This window comes from Mesoplodon densirostris, chromosome 17 (assembly GCF_025265405.1).
Source record: "Mesoplodon densirostris isolate mMesDen1 chromosome 17, mMesDen1 primary haplotype, whole genome shotgun sequence".
NCBI classification, from domain to species: domain Eukaryota; kingdom Metazoa; phylum Chordata; class Mammalia; order Artiodactyla; family Ziphiidae; genus Mesoplodon; species Mesoplodon densirostris.
This window is the reverse complement of record NC_082677.1, coordinates 26,581,389-26,603,708: the sequence shown is the minus strand read 5'-3', so window position 1 is coordinate 26,603,708 and position 22,320 is coordinate 26,581,389.

Sequence of the window (22,320 nt, the reverse complement as noted above, 5' to 3'; positions counted from 1 at the left end):
AGCTGTGAGTTTCAACCTACAAAGAGATCTTGACTTATCCTAAAAAATCTTTAGTAAAACAAAGAAGAGATTTATTATTACAAGAACTTTATCTGCATATCACCCCCGTATCATAGATGACCAGGAGGCAGGATAGACATATTGGAAGTTCACTAGTAATAATTCAAGACTCCTATGGCATTTTTATGTAATTGTGAATGTTAAAATTAAGTTTTAGTGAAGAAAAAAGTATCTATTAAAGTCTGTTATCAATGTCATTATCAGGTTTGGAAAAACTGAATTTTACCTGGAATTATTTTTTAAAATAAACTTCTAGTATTAAAGGGGATCTGAAAGTGACTATAAAAGTCATGTAATGCCAAAACCATCTCAAATGTGCTCGTGGTAATTGTGTCCTCAATACTGTAGACCTTTGGCCCAGAGGGAGAGTAGTGGACCAGATGACATTCACTGCAAACCTCAGTTTAGAAAAGTCTACAGTACCCCCCAAACCCATTACCTCTCTTCGAATAAAATAGTCCCCCGTGGTTAAGAAAATATATAATAATCATGTTCTCTCTTGTCTCCAGTCTAAGTCCGTGCCACTTTGCAAATTCATTTTCTCTTGTTTTTCTCTTTGGAGACAGTGAACAGCTGGTTGTCATCTTCCAATACTGTAAGAATCCCTCATACACTGAAGATAGTAATTAAGTCATCCTCTCAGCCTTCTCTTTTGAGAAACTCAAATTTCTTTTTAACACAGATTATCAAAAAATTGCCACAGCCTTGGACATGAAAATTGTTATTGCTTAGACTTCCTCTGTAAACCCCACTTGTTTCTATAAATACTCTTTCTCCAGAAAAACGTTGCCTCCATGAAGTTGAGTCCCTGCCTTCGATCAGGATGTATCCTTCTTACACGACTTCACTGGTGAACTTGGGTTCTCCCTTAACCTCGCACAAACACTCCCCTGTTCTCAGACTTGTGTGACTCTTACCTCCCAGTCACCTTTCACTCTTTGCCTCCACCCCCTCACATTCTAAAATGAGAAAAAGTCAGGAAGAGCAAGTTCCTCCGCAGCCTCGAAAAGAGTAGGGCTCCTATGTGACATTCCCAGTTGGGGAAGTTTTCTCCATAGGGTATTGTTTTAGTATGGTAATAAGATTTTAAAAGAAACATAGCACTCATCACGTGGAGATCTGAAAGGAAAAACAAACAAACAAACAAAAAAAAACAGATTTACTGACTGTGATTTGAGGTAAATTATTTAATCTCACATGTTCTTCATCTGCAAAATGGGATTATATTAGCTCACAGAGTTGGTACTGACCAGGGTTCTCGGCCTCCTTAATCAATAGAAACTGTTTAAAGGCCAGACAAGAAATTCAGGCAAAGCTTCACTGGGAGTCCCTGCTGCAGCAGGGGGCAGCGAGAACCAGGTCTCCTTGCTTGCTTGCTTGCTTGCTTGCTTGCTCAAGGCAGGGGGCAAGCTGGTTCTTTATATGGAGTGAGGCAGAGAGGTAGCTTAGGTGGTTTGTTCACACCTTTGGTGGTGCTGTGTGCAGGGGACATGCGCAGCACCTGGCATTTGCTCCTGACGCCCTGCTTTTGTTCCCAGCTCTTCAGAAATGGCCACTGGGTTTTTGGTCTCTTTGTATCTTGTTGTCCATAAGTTGCCCCAACTGTGCATGCATGCAGTTATTTTTAGTCCCTTATAGTTTCTTAGAATTTTATTGCTGGAAGAGATGTTTGTCCAGGTGTAAAGACTGCAGTAAAGGGTCCCAGGTTACAGGTCCCAGCCTGTCTCAGAGTTGTGTTGAAGAATGAATGAAATCATGTTACCCACCAACCTGCCTGATAAAACTCCTTTCTCTGGCACTTGTGTGACATTTTCATCACGTGTACTGCTCTCTATGAAAATACAGTGGATTAATGAATCAGTTCTTTTGGGTCACATATTTGGATTTAAATAGGGGTTTCCTGGAGTTTTAACAAAAAAAAAAAAAAAACCCAAATGACTCTAAAAATAAGCATTCCAGTTAGCAAGTCAGCCTTGAGGCAGGAATACCTCCTGAATAAAACAAAATAACTCACAGGTGTGTGATTTCATTTCATATGTGAGGCATAAGCATGTTTATTTAAAGACAAATATGCTCATTGAGATCATATCTCAATGATCCTGAGTTGCTTATAATAAGATTTTCTCTGAAATACCAAACTATATATTTTACTCCATATTATTTCACTGATAAAGAGGACAACCCTAATCTTGGGAAGATTTGACATGCCAATTTATTCACAATATATATCTAGAATGTTAATGCACCAACCTTTCACTTCATTTTACTTTGAATAAGAGTTACTCCACTTGAGGATAGAATATTTCAAGTGTGAAAAAGTTGAAAATAGTTGTATTTTTCTTACATGACCACAATTTAGCTGTTCATTTTCTCCCTCTCCCTTCTTCCCCATTCTATACAGCCAGGAAAAGAAACATTAAACAGGTAGAATGAAGATCTACACTCCATAAATATTTTAATAAATAATCGTTTGAGAAAGGCTTGATCATCTACTGACTGGAGTGAATGGATGATTCTTAGAATTTCATAATTTCATGATTTACCTGTTTCCTAGTGCCCACAGATAATGATTGATGATCTGCCCAGTAATTAATTTCACTTAAGTCTAGGGATTACAGAGAGGAGGTAGGAGGGAAGGAGTCTCAGGCAGGAAACAGTTATTTCTGTTAGAAAAAAGAGAGAAATTTTCTAAGCAGCCAAGCTAAATGGCTCAATCAGCCACACGACAAAATGCTTCCTTACCTAATATAAGCCTCTTAAATGTCAACCAATTAAAGTCATCACTTACCTAGAAAGTTTATCTTTTCTGTGTTTAGAAGAAAGCTACCTGACTATTTATATACCCAGAAATATGGATGTGTGTGTGTGTGTCATGTTTGTGAGGTTAAGGTGTGTGGAGGGATTATGCATATTTAAAACTACTTCTGCTCTTCTCTAAATGGCTGTATTAACATGTTATTTGGTGACTCATTTTATAAGGTGATTCATTCTCACCCACAGACACGTTTCTATTTTTGAAAAGACATATGCCAATATGCTAGTAGTGTTGAAACAAGTTGTGTGTTGTTTATGAAATATTCTACCCTGAAATGGCCATTGTGGGCCATCAAACTAACAGGGCTGTCCTGAAATGAATGAGCACAAAGGGTACAAAAGTCTTGATGTGAAGAGTGAAAGAGGAGCACCTCTTCTAAGTACTTCAGTAGCATTTTACCATTCTCATTGATACCTCTTATTCCATTACAAAAAACATTTTTTAAGGAGTTAATTTGTTATTTGGTTAAAGTTCAAGCAAGTTCAATAGAATCCTGCCTTTGCAAGGGTTGTGAAATGTTCCCCTAAGAAAATGTGAGACCCTTATGTTCATTTCCTCCTTGGCATCCCCAGAACTGTGTGGAGGAGACATACAACTGGGACCCTATTTGACAGCTAACCAAGATGGCTGGACAGAGGAAGCTTAGGATTTCAAAAGGTCAAACTATCTGGTCAGCAAAGTAGGTAAAGAAAAGTTGTGGAGTTGTTCATGTAACTTCAACACTCCTCTAAGTAGCAACTCGACAACTTCTTTTGTTTGGTCATCTTTTTCATTAATAATGTCTGAAAGCTCTATTTTACTTCCCCTCCAGAATTCTCTCTCCCATTCCGTCCCTCCTCAGTCTGGTTTGTACTATTGATTGATTTTTAAATATTACACATAATTTAGTTATTTCAAAGGTTACAGTAGCAGGAAAAGTTATCTCCAAGACTTCCAACATCATCTTCTATGACTTATTTTCAAAACTCATTTTTTAACATCCTCACTTGATCCACATGCCTTTCCTTCCTAGTTTTCTACTCTCTCAGGTTTTGCTTTCCTCAATAAGATTATTTTCTTCTGTTTATCTGACTCCTCAATTTCCAGTTTTTATCCCACCACTTTTCCTTGCTAAATAGATTTCACAAACCATTACAACATATTAGAACCATACTGGACAGTAGGGAAGCAAGCCACAGGTTTACTTACCAAGAAAGCTCATGAATAACTTCCATCCATGCACATCAGCCATAGTCCACACAGCACTACTCCAGCAGTGTAGACCAGCTTCCCCAGCATCCACACTCCTGAAAATGTTATACTAATATGTTTCCCAATATTCTTCCCAAGAGAAAAGGAAGGAGATGGAAGATAGAAGAGAATCAGTCCCTATATGTCAGCATTGTAGTGAAGCAGGTAAAGGCTAGTGAAGAGGAGAAACCATGAACACAATAGTCAAGCGCTTTGGAGGAAAGTGATTAACAGGAGTCATGTGTCCAGCTAAAGGGTAAGCAATGTGTAAAACGGTGAGTTTCTTAAAGAGATAGTACTTATGCCCAAAAGTCAAGAGAACAAACCTAAGCTGAAGTACACAGAGTTAGTCAGCAACTCACTCTGCAAATTGTTTGAATAGAGGCAAAGGTAAATAGAAATCTTCCTAAGCAAGCAAAGGAGAAAGAAGAAAGTTCAGTTGAAAAAAAAAGGTAAAAGTGAACAAATATGAGAAATTTTAAAGGACATGTTCTTATTCAGGAGAAGGAAATTAAAAATCTCGAATTCTTTTATGGTATAATTACCATGAACAAAAATATACATGTGTGTATATATGGAAGGGATAACAAAGGAGAACTTTTTAAATAATTGTATACACAATGTGGGTTACTATCTCAATAAGTTTTGTAGAATGTATACATTCAGGCTGCAAGAAAACTCGGATTCATGGCTTGATGGAATGGTGGATTACTACCAATATGTGATATTGAATTGTTTTAAAATTCTTTTTATATTCAGATAGTCTTGCAAAAATACAGGAACGCATAAGTACCAGAAGTAAATTAGTGCATGTGAACAAATGTCATGACCTTGTTATTGTAGAGTACAGGCAAAGATCTCATTGCATGAAACATATGTCCAATTCAAAATAGCCCTTTCAAATCCACAATCCTGAATTTTCCTAAGCAACACTTCTCACAAAGAGCTTTAATTTCTGCAAGAGTTACATCAAACAAAATGTTAAACTTGGAAGGGAATGGTATAGTTTCATAAATAAAGGGATAATTAGGTATAATATTCAGGAATACTAAGAAATGTTTACTTCTTGCAAGCAATGTTTTTTCCAAATAAAAGCTCAGTGTGAATTAATTGTTGTCAAATAAATACACAATCAAGCAACTAACATTTTATAATTCTGAAACAAGCACATAATAGAAACATTTCAAAGATGCCTAATCCAAGGGAACTGGAAGTAGATTTGTGAATTAGCAAACGTGATGATCTGGCAGTCAACATCTCCAGTTCCCAGTGTTTGAATGCAAACTATAGAATGAGTGTAAAGCACACAGGAAATTAAATATAGGCAGTGTATGAAAAATTAAGCAGGTGGAGGAACAGAGAAGGGGAATGAGTGAATGAATCTCAAGGAAAATAGGAAAGCATGGAAACTGGAGAAGGAAGAGAAGGAAATGAAAAATATGGGTCTATTTGGAAAATCATTTATCTTCTTTGTTCAACATCTTCTATTGATCACCAACAGTGTTGGCAGGTAGCTTGAAGTTGTGATCCTGAATTGATATTTAATTAAAATCCACTTCTATTTTAATAATATGGTAAACACATAACAATTCTGTATGTAAATAACATCAGCAGATGAAGGATAAAAGAAGAATCAAAACTAAGTGCTAGGAAGTTTACAAAGAAGGCAAAGAGCGAATCATGCAGAGAAAAGCAATAACTAAACTCTGCTTCCAATTTATTGTTATTGTGGCTTTTATTAAGATTCTGTTTTAGTCCAAATATCATTTTCTTTCCGTATTATTTGTCTTGCCAGAGAGGAAAATAAGCACAGACTGTATTTTATTCCTCTTATCTATAAAATTATAGCCAACTTTTGCCTTCACAACTCATTCCCAACTTTCCATGGGCTGAGTTATCTTCCTGAGCATTACCTTTAACTTCCTCTGAGTAAAAATTGTCCCCAAACTCTCACCCTTGATTACACTAAAATACCAGTTAATGGGGGTTTTATGTGTTTATCTAGGGAATGATTTGACATTTGAGCTAGATTCCACTAGTCAACCCACCCAACTTCTTTGAAAACCACTTAGATTTATAAGCAACCTCACAGATGGTACTTCATAGGTATGTTATATTCCTCTGGGACCCATTGCCATGCATATATGTTCATATTTACACAGATATTCCTCTACTAACAATAGGGTTATATCCAATAAACCTGTCATAAGTGAAAATATTGTAAGTCAAAAAATGCATTTAATGCTCCTAACCTACTGAATTTCATAGCTTAGCCCAGCCTACCTTAAACATGCTCAGAACATTTAGAGTTGGGCAAAATCATCTAACACAAAGTCTGTTTTATAATAAAGTGTTGAATATCTCATGCAATTTATTGAATACCGTACTGAAAGTGAAAGAACAGAATGGTTGTCTGAGTACAGAATAGTTGTAAATGTATTGGCTGTTTACCTTCATGATCTTGTGGCCAGCTGGGAGCTGTGGCCCCTGCCCAGCATCACAAGAGAGTATGTACCACATATCATGAGCCCAGGAAATGTTCAAAAGTAAAAAATTCAAAGTACAGTTTCTACTGAATGTGTGTGGCTTTCAAACAATCGTGAAGTCAAAAAATCGTAAGTTGGGGACCTTCTGTATATTTACACATGTGTAAAATGAGAAAATGCTTATGAGATTTCTTTGTAATTTGGAAAGTGTTTTCCAAATTCAAAATAATTTTTTTAATTATAATGGTTAGTCGGTGTCATAAATCTTTGTGCTTCACCAGAAAGTTGGCTAAATTGTGATTCCTTAGTGGCCTGGCATAGTTCCAGCTATAACAAACTTTAGGCTCTCCTAGTAGGGAAGTGACTTAATTCCTTTGGGGTACTATAACAAAATGCCATACACTGGCTGGCTTAAACAACAAACATTTATTTCTCAAAGATCTGGAGGCCAATTCCATGTCTGATAAAGGCCTTATTTCAGGAGGGCTGTCTTCACTGTGTTCTCACAGGGTAGAAGGAGCAAGGATCTCTTACAGGCCTTTTTCATAAGGGCACTAATTGCATTTATGAGGAGTCACCCTCAGGACCTAATCACCTCCCAAAGGCCCCTCATCCAAACACCATCATGTTAGGCATTAGGGTTCAACAAATGAATTTTAGAAGACACAAATAACCAATGCATCACAGGAAGACTTACTAAAGACCATGTTTGTTCCTTCCTTTCCCAAGAATTGAAAGAAGTTCTGATCTCATGAAATAGAATCATTGAAATTTCTACTTCATTTCTTCTTCCCATTGATCCATGGTACCTCAGTTCCAGAGTGAGACATGGAAAGCAAATAGAAATATCAAATGGATATCCTCCTGTAGAATCAGGGTTGAAAGGACAGGTAAACATGTCTCCCAATCAGGTCAGTAAAGGAGATGAAATGCAAGTTTCTTGAGAGAGCACAGCCAATCCATCTAGTCCCACATGTCCAACTCACCTAAGCCTCCCATCAGGCAGAGCAAAGACTTTACAGGAGCCTCTACAGGTCTTGCATGTCTCGGGGGAGGTGGATGAGAAGCAACTGTCCCTCCTCTACTGAGACTCCCATCCCTTCCAGGAACACAGGGACTAGCACACTTGCGTGCATCATTATTTTGTTCTAAAATAAACAAATCTTAGACACCTAATATTGGTCCAGGTGATTCTCAAGGTGAAAAGAATCACCTATATCCCTTGCACATATCTCAGATCTTTGTGTAGCAAGTGCCTGCACAGGTAGTAGGAACGGCTCACTGGGTTTAGTTATTCTATTCTTGAAGAAGCCAAAAATTCAGAAAGAACATCGAAGGGGCCAAAAGGGAGGATTTTCTTTTTTCCAAGACTAGCTAAGAAGAAAAGTGAAGCCAAACCTACATCAGCTCAGCAGTGAGGTGCACTCTAATGATTTGAATGGGAAGAGATGTACCAATGCCAGGAACATAAAACAGAGGGAATTAATTCAAAGATTTGAGACAAGGATGTGATTTGGCTAAATATTATTTCTGCCTTTCTCTCCTTCCAACCCACTTTAATTCAAGCAGCTCACATCTGGTATTTTATGTGAAGTCAAGGGGAAAACTTCAGTGAACAGATACTGAGCAGCTCTAGGCTGGGAACTTGGCCTGTGAGCTCATGGGGCTGGAGAAAAATCACACAGAAGACCCACCTGCCAATCTCCAGGTTTCAGAGTGCAGGCTTTGTACAAGCACCTTCATTTCAGTTAGAAGTAATAGATGAAGTAAAGGTAAAATAGTTAAGATATAGTCAACTAGAAGTAAAAATCATGCTGAACCCACTCTAAACCACTCTAAACCATAAGCGGGACATACTTTTCCCAGAAAAAACTTAAGCTTCAATTGTGTGTGTGCTCTAATTCAAAATATGTAAATTCCTCCACTTGGAAGAAGATTTTCTTAACATGAAAAGTATACAATGACCTCATTGCTCTGCTGTGATATCTAGCTCATCTATAAATAGCAAATTAAGATGCTACTTTCTATATTCTTTTAGAATATCCCTTATTTTTAACTCAAAATTATTAGTTTGTTAAAAAAATTGAATTTTTTAAGTTATAAAACTTGCAAGGTTTTAATCACAATATTAGACTTGAGATATTCTACATACTGCCTAAGTGTGTAGGTCAAAAATAATAAATAAATAAAACCACTGTGAAGCTTGGCCCACTGTACTCAGGACATATGTGTTAAAAGGAGTTCCGATGGCCTGTACTGTCAGCCTGATCTCACATCCATGATGGAGGTGAGTAACCCCACCAGGAACATATTCATTTCTTCTGAACCTCATTCAAACAGTGGGAATAACATCCGACTTATAGGGTTATTGTGAAGATGGTGATAATAAAAGGGTCTAGAACTAGCATAATGGTGGCACAGAATGGGTGCTAGACAAATAATAGTGTCCTTTACTTTCTTATGGCACCATGGGTCTCCTCTAATGTGCAAAGCTATCAAGCTAACAAAATAACTGAGAAAAGGGACTATACTCCCAATAACATTTTTAAAAATCTGCATAATTTGAAAAATGAGATTGATGCACAGTCATCCCCCAGCAACTAAAAGGAGCATTTCTCACCTAGGAAATACCATCTCTACTAATCTTGCTCAGAAGAATTCCTGCCAATATCTTGTATTTCTCTGTCCAAGTTTTATTCCCATTTATAAATGAATATTTCAAGATGATTTATCAGAAGCTCCTTAATGCTGATCTGATAAGATAGGCACCATAAATTTGTAAGGACTCCTGGGATATTTCCCAGTTTAGCCTAGCTTCTAGTGGAGATCCTTTTGTGTGTTAGCTCTCATTATTTTGTTCAGTTCTGAGGGATCAGTTGGAGCTTCAGTTCTTATTGTTTATATTCCTCTTAGAGGAGCTCTGAGATATGCCAGACTGCTGCTCTCTGTTTTCCCAAATTTCAAAAATATGCCACAGAATTTTTACTCTCTTCAAGATATCAGTGTTGTATACACATCTGGGCAAGTTTGGGGAAACATCTCGTATGTTGCATCAGGGTGCTCTCCTATAAACAGGGGGTCATCTGCTCTCATTTCCCCCCATAGTCTGAACAGTATGTGGAGTTGTTGTCAAAAATGGGCAGAGGTTTCTGTGATCAGGGGACTAGTCAAGGCGTGGGCTGGGAGATAAGGAAACATGGATCAAACTTGAAGAATGGACAGGAGAATAAATATGAAGGTGAACTAAATTAGGTGTATATATTGAGTGTGCCAGGGGTAAGAAGCATTACAGTAATTGCAGGGCCAGGTGAAAGGGTTGCAGAGGGAGTAAGTAAGCACAAAGGGTAACATAAGGAGTATTAAATTGCATAATGCATTGGTCAGGTGATTCACAGAGATAAATGATATATATCCACAAGCAAGGGATATATATTGTGATATTTCTTCATGAAAAGCAAGTTACCAGTGAAACACATCTCCCTAAAGATGCCAGCAATGGCTGGACAATCTTCAAAATTACAGACCAAAATACAGACATGCATGCCTCCTACTCATCACCAATTCAATCTCATAAGATGCACCTTTATGTTTTACCTTCATGTTCCACCTAAAACTTTGGAGTCTTTAGGAATTTTCAATTCTTAGAGTCTGAAAAATATTTTTTTTCTTTGAAAACTAACAATACACAAAAAGACATTCACCTTAGCACTTGTCTTTCATCCTATTTACTAATGACAGAAAAGCAGCCAGATATTACTGAAAATATGACCATGACCTTAACTGAATTAAATCAGCATAATTCAACAACATAGAATATATACCCTGTGGCTACAAACATGTGCATCTTTCTTTACAGCTCCATTAGTTTGCACCTGAGCTTCAGCCCTTTGAAAATGTCAGTACACATAGGTTGTGGAGATAATCAAATCCTTATCCTTGGTTCGTTAATATGATTGCCGTCACTGAATTGGTTTGAATTCACATCCAAGGGCACTATGGCCCAGCACACTTTCCAAGGATGAAGACAGAAATAGAGATGAGATGGAGATAGAGATAGAAATTGTAGACAGATTATATTGATAAACTATTATACATAAATGCAATATAATTCTTATATCATCTCACATAACTATCACAGCAAAGGACGCTTTTTAACCAAGATCATGAATAGCTCATTAATGAAATGTTTTTGGTATTCTCCTAAAGAAAGCATTCCTAAAACCACTTTTAATTGCACTGTAACCTATACAGTATATGTGGTTGATTCTACTCTAGACTCAGTATTTGTTTGGGGTTACCTTTAGAAAACAAAATTGCTGAAAGGTGATTGTCAAGCCCTAACATCAAGTGTAAACTCTCAGAGCTTGAAAGAGCAGATGCAGGTTTTCATTCTTTTCATGGATATAAAAGCTGCAGAGTACTATACACGACTTCGCTCAGTGTTAATTGCATAGAACAAAAACAGGGGGGAAACATCTAAACAGGCTATGAAGAAAAGGAGAGACCAAAATGTCAACTCGGAAGGAAAAAAGGTAATTAAATACTTCAAAAAGATATATATGATAGAAAATTGAGAAAATGAAGCTAAAATGTACAAGAAAAAAAAGATCATTTTTCCTGTCACTTTTTAACATTCTTGTTCTGACACGTCTACCATGCTATCAATGCTATCTTACTATATTTAAATTTTCAAGTACACTGAAGCTTGAGAATTGATTGTTTAAAAATGAAAGAAAAGTTAAGCAAAATGACCAAACATTGAAGAGAAATTTCAGCTCAATTTAGAATAAAACCTAATTCATCCCTGCTGATTTTTTCATTCATGTTGGCGAGGTTAATTTGTGTCCCACATTATTTCACTCTTTCTACTCACTACTTTTGCAAGGAAATAAAAATAAATTCAATCTCACCTTTAAAGAGTGATAATTATGCTTCCACTGCTTATGTGAAAGATCTTAGTAACTCCCTCCTGCGTGAGACTTTTTGAGCTATGGGTTTTTTGCCTTCCTAACAAAAACATAATAGCCATACTTCACAGGTGAGGCATCCTGAGGTTGTAAATGGGAAGATGAAGTTCCAGCTCCTCTTGGAAAAACAGCCTCCACTGGAGGGTGGAAGAATCAGATTTGAATCATTCAAGGTGCTGATTCCTCAGGTAAATACTCTTTGTCCCACATAGCTGTTTGGGGATTAAGAAACCCAAGAACCTTATGAGCATGGAAAACACACACACATACACACACATACATGTGTATATATAACATCTAATTTATATATTATAATTTATATATGTATGCATATATAAATAAATATATGTGCATTTATGTGTGTGTGTGTGTGTGTTTCAATCATGGTGCTATACAAAGTGATTAACTGTGGCCTCATACTGGGCCATATATAAACAGCATAATCTTTTTCTTCATGATAGTTTTCCAAAGAGTTGATGATAGCTATCTTAATATGCTCATAATGGATCACATAACTTTATAATTATTTATAGGGGACACCTGAGCTATTGCTTACTATATATATTTATCAGTTCAAGTGAAACATAACTGTCACTCATCAGTTTAAGCTGCTTTCATCTTCTTTCCCCCTGAATCCACTAGCCAGTAGTTGAGAAAAAGAACAGATTCATCTTGGTAGTAACACAGAAAACCTACAGAATGAACTTTGGCACAAGATGAACATGGCATAAAGGTCCAAAGAACAACTCAGCCAAATTTTTACCTATTTGTCCATGTATTAAATTACTCATATCTCTATGCTTCAGTGTCATCATCTTAGAAATCGGGATTAAAAAATAGGTTTTCTGTAAATATTACATGAAATTATTTACATATTACAATTTGAAAACTGGCACATAATGACAGAATACAGTTCATTGTTATATTATTTGTTAAGATGGGGATGACTCTGTTCCATCCCAAAAGTTTCATGAAATTAGACTTTTAGTTATATTTAAAAAGTGACAGACACATGTCTTGTTAGGTCCAAGATGTGCATTGTGAAGCATGGGACAGTCTAAACATTTATGATATGGAAGAAGTCTAAAGAGTCATCTCTATGTACCGAACCATAATAAATATGGGAGTACTTCCCACTCTAACTTTGGGTAAAATTTGTTATAGAAAATATGGTTATTGCTCACCAATCATACCGTGTGAACCCTCCCTCCTCCACGTTTCCCTTGTTTGGACCATGTAATTATGTCTTGCCAATGGTTAGCAACAAAATATGCCATTTCTGGTCCAACAGTTTAAAGAGTGGCTTGAGTTCTCCAAACTCTGTCTTCCCCAGACCAAGCATAATGAATGTATTCTGTGGAAATAACAGACATAGAATGGAAACAGTCTAGATTCCGCAGTTTTGCTTAGAGATTTCAACACCCCTCTCTCAAAAAATGAGAGAAATAATTGACAGAAAATCATTAAGTATGAAGAATGCCTGAGGGACTTCGCTGGTGGCACAGTGGTTAAGAATCAACCTGCCAATGCAAGGGACATGGGTTCAAGCCCTGGTTCAGAAAGATCCCACATGCCATGGAGCAACTAAGCCTGTGAGCCACAACTACTAAGCCAGTGCTCTAGAACCCATGAGTCACAACTACTGAGCCCACATGTCACAACTACTGAAGCCTCCATGCCTAGAGCTCGTGCTCTGCAACAAAGAGAAGCCACTGCAATGAGAAGCCCACACACCCCAATGAAGAGTAGCCCTGGCTTGCTGCAACTAGAGAAAGCCCGCGCACAGCAAAAAAGACCCAATACAGACACATATATATATATATATATATATATATATATACACACACACACACACACACAAAAATAAATAAATAAATAAACAAATAAACAAAAAGAATGCTTGAAAAACACTGTCAATTAACTTGGCCTAATAGCTCCACCTAACAGCAGAAGAATATACAGTTCTTTAATACACATGGACTATTTACCAAGCTAGACCACTCGCTGGGCCATAAAACAGGTCTAAGTAACTTAAAAAGTGTGCAAACCACTTATGTTCCTTGATGACAATAGAACTAAATTAGAAATCAATAACAAATCAGTATGTGGCCAATCCCTAAATATTTAGAATAGAAATAATATGTTTCTAAATAACCAATGGGTAAAAAATAAAATTACAAAAATGAAATAAAATTATAAAGTATTTTGAACGAAATTCAAATGAAAGCATAACATATCAAAATCTGAGTGTGCACCAAAAGTAATACTTAAATTGCAATAATAACATTTATTTAATAGCATTGAATAAACCATATTACAATAGAAAACAGGTCTCATATCAATAAACTTAATTTTCACCTTAAAAAACTCAAAACAGAGCAAATTAAAACAAAGGAAAGAGAAAGGAAAAATAAAGATTAGAGCAGAAATTAATGAAATAAAAAACAGAAAACAAAAAATGCAAAATATGGTTATTTGAGATCTATAAAATTGATATATACCTAAACAGACTGATCAGAAATAAAAAAATATGATGCTCAACAGACTCCCTCTTGCAAGAGCACCAGAATCACAACTAACTGCTGAACAATCATTGACAGGAAGACACTGGAAATCACCAAAAATGATACCCCACATCCAAAGACAAAGGAGAAGCCACAATGAGACAGTAGGAAGGGCACAATCACAATAAAGTCAAATCCCACTACAGCTGGGTGGGTGACACAAACTGGAAAACACTTATACCACAGAAGTCCACCCACTGGAGTGAAGGTTCTGAGCCCCAGGTCAGGCTTCCCAACCTGGGGGTCCAGCAATGGGAGAAGGAATTCCTAGAGAATCAGACTTTGAAGGCTAGCAGGATTTGATTGCAGGACTTAGGCAAGACTGGGGAAACAGAGACTCAACACTTGGAGGGCACACACAAAGTAGTGTGCACATCGGGACCCAGGGGAAGGAGCAGTGACCCCATAGGAGACTGAACCAGACTTACCTGCTAGTGTTGGAGGATATCCAGCAGAGGCAGGGGTTGGCTGTGTCTCACCGTGAGGACAAGGACACTGGCAGCAGAAGTTCTGGGAAGTACTCCTTGGTATGAGCCCTCCCAGAGTCCATTAGCCCCACCAAAGAGCCTGGGTAGGCTCCAGTGTTGGGTTGCCTCAGGCCAAACAACCAACTGGGAGGGAACCCAGCCCAACCAATCAGTAGACAAGTGAATTAAAATTTTACTGAGCTCTGCCCACCAGAACAACAGCCAGCTCTACCCACCACCAGTGCATCCTATCAGGAAACGTGCACAAGCCTCTTAGATATCCTCATCCAACAGAAGGCAGACAGCAGAAGCAAGAATTACAATCCTGCAGCCTGTGGAGCAAAAACCACATTCACAGAAAGATAGACAAGATGAAAAGGCAGAAGGCTATATACCAGATGAAGAAACAAAATAAACCCCAGAAAAAAAAAAAAAAAAAAACTAAATGAAGTGGAGATAGGCAAGCTTCCAGAAAAAGAATTCAGAATAATGATAGTGAAGATTATCCAGGACCTCGGAAAAAGAAAGGAGGCAAAGATTGAGAAGATGCAAGAAAGGTTTAACAAAGGCCTAGAAGAATTAAAGAACAAACAAACAGAGATGAACAATACAATAACGGAAATGAAAAATACACTAGAATTAATCAATAGCAGAATAACTGAGGCAGAAGAATGGATAAGTGACCTGGAAGACAGAATGGTGGAATTCACTGCTGTGGTACAGAATAAAGAAAAAAGAATGAAAAGAAATGAAGACAGCGTAAGAGATCTCTGGGACAACATTAAACACACCAACATTCTCATTATAGGGGTCCCAGAAGGAGAATAGACAGAGAAAGGACCAAAGAAAATATTTGAAGAGATTATAGTCAAAAACTTCCCTAACATGGGAAAGGAAATAGCCACCCTAGTCCAGGAAGCACAGAGAGTCCTATACAGGAAAAACCCAAGGAGAAACATGCCAAGACACATAGTAATCAAATTGGCAAAAATTAAAAAAAAAATTTTTTTTGAAAGCAGCAAGGGCAAAATGACAAATAACATACAAGGGAACTCCCAGAAGGTTAACAGCTGACTTCTCAGCAGAAACTCTACAAGCCAGAAGGGAGTGGCATGACATATTTAAAGTGATGAAAGGGAAGAACCTACAACAAAGATTACTCTAACCAACAAGGATTTCATTCAGATTCGATGGAGAAATCAAAAGCTTTACAGACAAGCAAAACATTAAAGAATTCAGCACTCCCAAACCAGTTCTACAACAAATGCTAAAGGAAGTTCTCTAAGTGAGAAAAAAAGGGGAAGAAAAAGACCTACAAAAACAAACCCAAAACAATTAAGAAAATAATAATAGGAACATACATATTGATAATTACCTTGAACGTGAATGGAATAAATGCTCCAACCAAAAGACACAGGCTCGCTGAATGGATAAAAAAAAACAAGATGCGGGCTTCCCTGGTGGCGCAGTGGTTGAGAGTCCGCCTGCCGATGCAAGGGACACGGGTTCATGCCCCAGTCCGGGAAGATCCTACATGCCGCCGAGCATCTAGGCCCGTGAGCCATGGTGGCTGAGCTTGTGTGTCCGGAGCCTGTGCTCCACAACAGTGAGAGGCCTGTGTACTGCAAAAAAAAAAAACAAGACGCATATATATTCTGTCTACAAGAGACCCACTTCAGATCTAGGGGCACATACAGACTGAAAGTGAGAGGATGGAAAAAGATATTCCATGCAAATGGAAATCAAAAGAAGCAGGAGTAGCAATACTCATATCAGATAACATAGACTTTAAAATAAAGAATGCTATACGAGACAAGGAAGGACAGTATGTAATGATCAAGGGATCAATCCAAGAAGAAGATATAACAATTATAAATATATATGCACCCAACATAGGAGCACCTCAATACATAAGGCAACTGCTAGCAGCTCTAAAAGAGGAAATCAACAGTAACACAATAATAGTGGGGGACTTTAACACATCACTTACACCAATGGACAGATCATCCAAACAGAAAATGAATAAGGAAACACAAGCTATAAATGACACAATAGACCAGATAGATTTAATTGACATTTATAGGACATTCCATCCAAAAACAGCAGATTAAACTTGTTCTCAAGTGTGCACAGAACATTCTCCAGAATAGAACACATGTTGGGTCACAAATCAAGCCTCAGTAAATTTCAGAAAATTGAAATCACATAAAGCATCTTTTCTGACCACAACGCTATGAGATTAGAAATGAATTACAGGGAAAAAATGTAAAAAACCACAAACACATGGAGGCTAAACAATATGTTACTAAATAACTAAGAGATCACTGAAGAAATCAAAGAGAAAATTTAAAAAAAAATACCTAGATACAAATGACAATGAAAACACGATGGTCCAAAACCTACGGGATGCAGCAAAAGCATTTCTAAGACAAAGTTTATAGCAATGCAATCCTAACTCAACAAACAAGGAAAATCTCAAATAAACAATCTAAATTTACACCTGAAAGAACTAGAGAAAGAAGAACAAACAAAACCCCAAGTTAGTAAAAGGAAAGAAATCATAAAGATCAGAGCAGAAATAAATGAAATAGAAACAAAGAAAACAATTGCAAAGATCAATAAAATGAAATGCTGGTTCCTTGAGAAGACCAACAAAATTGAAAAACCATTAGGAAGACACATCAAGAAAAAGACAGAGAGGACTCAAATCAATAAAATTAGAAATGAAAAACGAGAAGTTACAACGGACACGGCAGGGATACAAAGCATTCTAAGAGACTACTACAAGCAACTCTATGCCAATAAAATGGACAACCTGGAAGTAATGGACAAATTATTAGAAAGGTACAACCTTCCAAGACTGAACCAGGAAGAAATAGAAAATATGAACAGACCAATCACAAGTAATGAAATTGAAACTGTGATTACAAATCTTCCAACAAACAAAAGTCCAGGACCAGATGGCTTCACAGCTGAATTCTATCAAACATTTAGAGAAGAGCTAACACCCATCCTTCTCAAACTCTTCCAAAAAAATTGCAGAGGAAGGAACACTCCCCAATTCATTCTAAAAACCAGACAATGATACTACAAAAAAAAATTACAGACCAATATCATTGATGAATATAGATGCAAAAATCCTCAACATTATGCTAGCAAACAGAATCCAACAACACATTAAAAGGATCATACACCATCATCAAGGGGGATTTATCCCAGGGATGCAAGAATTCTTCAACATACACAAACCAATCAATGTGATAAACTATATCAAAAAAATTGAAGAAGAAAAAACATATGATCATCTCAATAGAGGCCCAAAAAGCTTTTGACAAAATTCAACACCCATTTATGATAAAAACTCTCCAGAAAGTGAGCATAGGGGGAACCTACGTCGACTTAATAAAGGCCATATATGACAAACCCACAGAAAACATCATTCTCAATGGTGAAAAACTGAAAGCATTTCCTCTAAGCTCAGGAACAAGACAAGGAAGTCCACTCTCACCACTATTATTCAACATAGTTCTGGAAGTCCTAGTCACAGCAATCAGAGGAGAAAAAGAAATAAAAGGAATACAAATTGGAAAAGAAGAAGTAAAACTGTCACTGTTTGCAGATGACATGATTCTATACATAGAGAATCCTAAAGATACCACCAGAAAACTACTAGAGGTAATCAATGAATTTGGTAAAGTTGCAGGAATCAAAATTAATGCACAGAATCTCTTGCATTCCTATACACTAATGATGAAAAATCTGAAAGAGAAATTAAGGAAACACTCCCATTTATCATTGCAACTAAAGGAATAAACCTACCTAGGGAGACAAAAAAACTGTATGTGGAAAAGTATAAGACACTGTTGAAAGAAATTAAAGATGATACCAACATATGGAGAAATACACCATGTTCTTGGATTGGAAGAATCAATATTGTGAAAATGACTATACTACCCAAAGCAATCTACAGATTCAATGCAATCCCCATGAAATTACTAATGGCATATTTTACAGAACTAAAACAAAAAATTTTAAAATTTGTATGGAGACACAAAAGACCCCAAATAGCCAAAGCATTCTTGAGGCAAAAAAAAAAAAAAAACAGATCTGGAGGAATCAGACTCCCTGACTTCAGACTATACTACAAAGCTACAGTAATCAAGACAATATGATACTGGCACAAAAACAGAAATATAGATCAATGGAACAGTATAGAAAGCCCAGAGATAAAGCCACACAACTATGGGCAACTAATGTATGACAAAGGAGGCAAGGATATACAATGGAGAAAAGACAGTCTCTTCCATAAGTGGTGCTGGGAAATTGGACAGCTACATGTAAAAGAGTGAAATTAGGACACTCCCTAATACCATGCACAAAAATAAACTCAAAATGGGTTCGAGACCTAACTATTAGGTCAGACACCATAAAACGCTTAGAGGAAAACATAGGAAGAACACTCTTAGACGTAAATCACAGCAAGATCTTTTTTGATCCACCTCCTAGAGTAATGGAAATAAAACCAAAAATACACAAATGGGACCTAATGAAACTTAAAAGCTTTTGCACAGCAAAGGAAACCATAAACAAAACGAAAAGACAACCCTCAGAATGGGAGAAAATATTTGCAAATGAATCAAGGGACAAAGGATTAATCCTCAAAATATATAAATCATTCATGTAGCTCAATATCAGGTAAACAAACAACTCAATCCAAAAATGGGCAGAAGACCTAAATAGACATTTCTCCAAAGAAGACATATGGATAGCCAAGAAACATGTGAAAAGCTGCTCAATGTGACTAATTATTAGAGAAATGCAAATCAAAGCTACAATGAAGTATCACCTCACACCAGTTAGAATGGGCATCATCAGAAAATCTACAAACAGCAAATGCTGGAGAGGGTGTGGAGAAAAGGGAACCCTCTTGCACAGTTGGTGGGAATGTAAATTGATATAACCAGTATGGAGAACACTATGGAGGTTCCTTAAAAAACTAAAAATAGAATTACAATATGACCCAGCCATCCCACTACTGGGCATATACCCAGAGAAAACCAAAATCAAAAAGACACATGCATCCCAATGTTCATTGCAGCACTATTTACAATAGCCAGGTCATGGAAGCAACCTAAATGCCCATAGACAGATGAATGGTTAAAGAAGAAGTGGTACATATATACAACGGAATATTACTCAGCCATAAAAAGGAACAAAATTGGGTCACTTGTAGAGATGTGGATGTATCTAGAGACTGTCATACAGAGTGAAGTAAGTCAGAAAGAGAAAAACAAATATCGTATATTAACGTATATATGTGGAACCTAGAAAAATGGTACAGATGAACTAGTTTGCAGGGCAGAAATTGAGACACAGAAGTAGAGAACAAACGTATGGATACCAAGGGGAGAAAGCAGTGATGGGTGGTGGTGGTGTGATGAATTGGGAGAAAGGGATTGACATATACACACTAATATGTATAAAATAGATAACTAATAAGAACCTGCTGTATACATAAAATGAATAAAATAAAGGTAAAAAATTCAAAAAGAAACACAAAGAAATAAAAATAGAAGAGGTAAATTACCAGTGTGGAAAATGGGAGAAACAGGAATGCTCTAATTTCTAAAGGCATTTAAAGAAAAATAATGATGACGACCTATATGAAATGTAAAAGCTGCTTAAAAGACATGAATTACCAAAGCTTACTGAAGAAGAAACAGATAACATGAATAGACCTTTATCTTTTTTTTTAAAGTTGAACTTTAAGTTATAAACTTCCCATACAGAAAATTCTGGGCCCAGATGGCTTCCCTGGTGAATTCTAGCTAACTTTTAATAAATAATAATACGAATTTTATATAAACTTCTAGAAAAATGGAGGTAAACAGAACAATTCCCAATTCATTCTATGAAGCCAGCATGTTCTACCAAAATTGGACAAAGATATTTTAAAAAACTATAACTCTATAATTCTCATGAATATAAATGCAAAAATCATTTGAAAATTTTAGGAAATCTAATCCAACAGTATAAAGAAAAGATAATGCATCACAACCAAGTGGAGTTTATCCCAGAAATGGAAGATCAGTTGAATATTCTAAGATGTAATTAACAATATTAATAAACTAAAAATGAAAAAAGTTATGATCATCTCAAAAAATTTAAAAAAAACAATTTGACAAAATCCAATATATATTTCTAATTTAAAACTCTTAGCAAACTAGAAACAGAAAGCAACAGAAGGAACTCCCCCAAAAACCTACAACTAACAACATACTTAATGGTAAAATTGTGAATGATTTCCTTTTCAGAACATTAATAAGAGAAAGGTGTTCACTCTCACCACATCTATTCAACATTGTACTGAAGGTTCTAGCCAGTACAATGAGGCAAGTAAAAGAAAAAAAAAAGAAAAAAAATCCATTCTGGAAAGGAAGTAAAGTGTTTTTTTATTTGCAGACAGCATGAGAATCTATGGAAAAATTTCTATGGATTCTACCAAAAAGGTACTAGAACTAATAAATAAGTTTAACAAGATTACAGGATACAAAATCAATTCATAGGAATCAAGTGTATTTCTATATTGTAGCAACAGACAATCAAAAATTGAAGTTGTTAAAAAACACTTACCATAGTTTCAAACAGTATCAAATTTATAGGGATAAACCTGACAAAGATGTACAAAACTTATGTAGTGAAAACAACAAAACATTCCTCAGAGAAATCATAGAACACATTTTAAAATAGAGAGATAAACCATGTTCATGGATCAGAAGATTAATTATGGTTATTATTTTTCCCCATTTAATCTATAGATTCAATGCATTCTCAATCAAAACTGAGCAGCCTCTTCTGAAGCAATTGACACACTGATTCTAAAACTCATATGTAATGATAAAGGACTTGAAATAGCCAAATCATCTTTGAAGGAGAGAATAACAAAATTCTGTGAAAGAGAACAGGTTTTTCAAAGATGTTTCAATGAAGAAAAGATAGTCTTTGCAACAAATGTGGGTGAAACAATTGGATAATCATATGCAAAAAAAAAAAAAAAACGAGAGAAAAAGAACTTTAATCTATAAAAAAATTAACCGTGGAACTGTGTCATATGCCTGATTGTAAAACCTAAAGCTGTAAAATTTCCAATAGAATAAAAATAGCAGGAAATTTTTGAGACTTTTGGTTAAGCAAACTTTTCTTTCAACATCAAAAGCACAATCCATAAAATTAGAAAATATTAAAATTAATAATTTGATTTTCTGGGCTTCCCTGGTGGCGCAGTGGTTGAGAATCTGCCTGCCGATGCAGGGGACACGGGTTCGAGCCCCGGTCCAGGAAGATCCCACATGCCGCGGAGCAACTAGGCCCGTGAGCCACAACTACTGAGCCTGCGCATCTGGAGCCCGTGCTCCACAATAAGAGAGGCCACGACAGTGACAGGCCCGCACACCACGATGAAGAGTGGCCCCTGTTTGCCACAACTAGAGAAAGCCCTCGCACAGAAACGAAGATCCAACACAGCAAAAATAAATAAATTAATTAATAAACTCCTACCCCCAACATCTTCTTAAAAAAAAAAACCAAAATCTGAAAAAATAAACAAAAGCAAAAGATTTGAATAGATACTTCATAAGGAGAATATACAGATAATAATAAATACATGAAAAAAAATTCCTAACATCAGTGCAGCACCAAACCATATTAGAATCTGAAACAAAAGGAAAACTC